A 3,275-nucleotide genomic window follows, 5' to 3' on the forward strand; every position below is an offset into this window, starting at 1 on the left:
ACTGCACTCCAGCCCAGGTGACTGAGTGACACTCCATCTCAAAAAAAAAAAAAAAAAAAAAAATCAGATGGTGGTGTATGGTCTTATTTCTGGGTCTTTCTTCTGTTCCATTGGTCTATGTGTCTGTTCTTGTACCAGTACCATGCTGTTTTGGTTACTGTATCCTTGTAATATAATTTGAAGTTAGGTGGAGTGATGCCTCCAGCTTTGTCCTTTTTGCTTAGGATTGTCTTGGCTATTCAGGCTGTGTTTTGGTTCCATATGAATTTTATATTTTTATTTTATTTTATTATTATTTTTTTATTTTGTTTTTTGAGATGGAGTCTTGCTCTGTCACCCAGGATGGAGAGCAGTGGCGCCATCTCGGTTCACTGCAAGCTTCACCTCCCAGGTTCAAGCCAGTCTGCTGCCTCAGCTTCCCGAGTAGCTGGGCCTATAGGCACCCACCACCACGCTCAGCTAATTTTTTGTATTTTTTTTTTTTTAGTAGCGACGGGGTTTCACCATGTTAGCCAGGATGGTCTTGATCTCCTGACCTCGTGATCCACTCGCCTCGGCCTCCCAAAGTGCTGGGATTACAGGTGTGAGCCACCGTGCCCACCCTCCCCTTTATTTCTTAAGTCTGTGTGAATTGGTTGCTACTGCTTGCCACAGAAAGAGCCTAGACTATACAGCAGAGCCTGCCCCTATTTCTAAGAGCGACTGGATAAAGCTGTATCATGCGCCCACTCCTGATCCCACGATAGGGCTCAAGTAGACTTAAACTACACAGACTTATCCAGAAGAAGAGCAGTTGTGCAAAGAAAAATTATATCAGAAGACAGGACCTTGGACAGGCAAGTTCACCTTAGCCACGTACTTTAGTTAGATACAATTTTAAGTAATTTCTATGAGCTGGGAACTACTAGGGGTAAAAAAGAAGTATAATATGACTGTTATCAAGAATATAGAATCAAGACTTACACACGGGAAAATAAATATAATGAGCAAATTAAGGCAGCATAATGTTAGTATTGAATTGGAGGTACGGGAAGCAGATGCTACGGTAGCAAGAGTTTGCTTCCTGAAGACTTTTGGCCATTTACCAAATGTGCCGAGCATTTTCAGGCTCTAGGTTTCAGTAGTCTGAAAAAATGCCCTTTCCCCCCATCGAAATTCTGTGTATCCTACAAGACTCAACTCAAAGACCATTTCCTTATGAAGTCTTCCCAGCTGGCTCTCTGCCAAAACTATCCTTCCACAGAACTTTCCTTGTGCTTCTGTAACGTGGCATTTGTTACATTCATCTATATTTCTTACTGTCTTTCCCATCACCCGTCAAGAATAGGGACTGTGGGCCGGGCATGGTGGCTCACACCTGTAATCCTAGCACTTTGTGAGGCCAAGGCAGGTGGTTCATTTCAGGTCAGGAGTTAGAGACCAGCCTGGCTAACAGGGTGAAACCCCATCTTTTGTGTTTTTAACACAAAAAGTTAGCCGGGCATGGTGGATCATGCCTGTAATCCCAGCACTTTGGGAGGCCAAGGCAGGAGAATTGCCTAAGGTCAGGAGTTTGAGACCAGCCGGGGCAACAGGCAAAACTCTGTCTCTATTAAAAACACGAAAAATTAGCCCAGCGTGGTCATGGGTACCTCTAATCTCAGCTACTCGGGAAGCTGAGGCAGGAGAATTGCTTGAACCCAGGAGGCAGAGGTTGCTGTGAGCCAAGATCGCGAGCCAAGATCATGCCACTGCGCTCCAGCCTGGGAAACAGAGTGTGACTCCATCTCAAAAAAAAAAAAAAAAAATAAGAATAGGAGTTGTGTAGCTCTCTTTCTTTTTCTTTTCTATGCTGTGAGGGTTAATTGTATGTGTCAACCTGGAACCCAGCTAGACTATCAACCCAGTTGATGGGTCAAATGCCAGCCTAGACGTTGTTGTGAAAGTGTTTTTCATGTGTGAGTAACAGTTACAATTAGTGGGCTTGGAGGACAGCAGGTTGCCCTCTGTAATGTGAGTGGAGTTCATCTAAGCAGGTGAAGGCATTAAGAGTAAACACTGAGGTTTCCTGAAGAAGAATTTTCCTCAGGACTGCAACATGGAAGCCCTACCTGGTTTCCAGCCTGCTGCCCTGAGGAATTTGGACTCAAGACTGCAATGCAATACCAATTCTTCGCTGAAATTGCAGCCTGCTGCTTGCCCTACATATTTCAGTTTTACCAGCCCCCAGTATCAGGTGAACTGTTTCCTTAAAATAAATCTCTCTCTCTCTCCCATCTCTTCTTCGGAGATGCAGAACCAGTAGAATGCAGGTGTATACATGCAGTTGTATACATATCCTATTGGTTCTGCATTACTTTGGTTCTGCATCTCTGAAGAACTCTAATACATATGTTCACCTTTAAAAAGAAATCTATGATGGGGTGCAGTGGCTCCCACCTGTAATCCTAGCACTTTGGGAGGCTGACTTGGGGAGGCCAAGGCAGGAGGATCGCTTGAGCCAAGAGTACAGGACCAACCTGGGCAACGTAGTGACACCCCCATCTCTATGAAAAATTAACAAAAAAAAAAATTGCTGGGCATGGTGACTCACGCCTGTAATCCCACCACTTTGGGAGGCCGAGGCGGGCAGATCACCTGAGGTCGGGAGTTCGAGATCAGCCTGACCAACATGGAGAAACCCCATCTCTACTAAAAATACAAAATTACCTGGGCGAGGTGGCAGGTGCCGGTAATCCCAGCTACTCAGGAGGCAGGAGAATCGCATGAACCAGGGAGACGGAGGTTGCAGTTAGCTGAGATGGCACCGTTGCACTCCAGCCTGGGTGACAAAGGTGAAAGCAGGCTCAAAAAAAGAAAGAAAGAAAAGAAAAGGAAAAGAAAAATTAGCTGAGCTTGGTGGCGCATGCCTGTAGTTGTAGCTACTTGGGAGGCTGAGGCAGGAGGAACCCCTGAGCCCAGGAGTTTGAGACTGCAGTAATTTATAATCATTTCACTGCACCCCAACACCTCGGTGACAGAGTGAGATGCCGTCTCTTAAAAAAAAAAAAAAAGGAAAGAAAATAATTCTAATAATTCTTTTGAGGTTTTGCATTTCCTCCCATATCCGGTGAGTTTCTTATGTACCTGGCTCTGTGTTAGGGCCTAGGGATACAGCAGTGCGCAAAACAGACGAAAACCCCTGTGGTCATGAGCTTGCATTCCAGAGACGGAGGCAGATCATAAACAGAGATCTGCATACACAGTGCTTGAGATGGTGGCATGTGCTTAGAATGAAAATAAAGCAGGGGGTGGGG

This window comes from Rhinopithecus roxellana, chromosome 19, assembly GCF_007565055.1.
Source record: "Rhinopithecus roxellana isolate Shanxi Qingling chromosome 19, ASM756505v1, whole genome shotgun sequence".
In the NCBI taxonomy this organism is placed as follows: Eukaryota; Metazoa; Chordata; class Mammalia; order Primates; family Cercopithecidae; genus Rhinopithecus; species Rhinopithecus roxellana.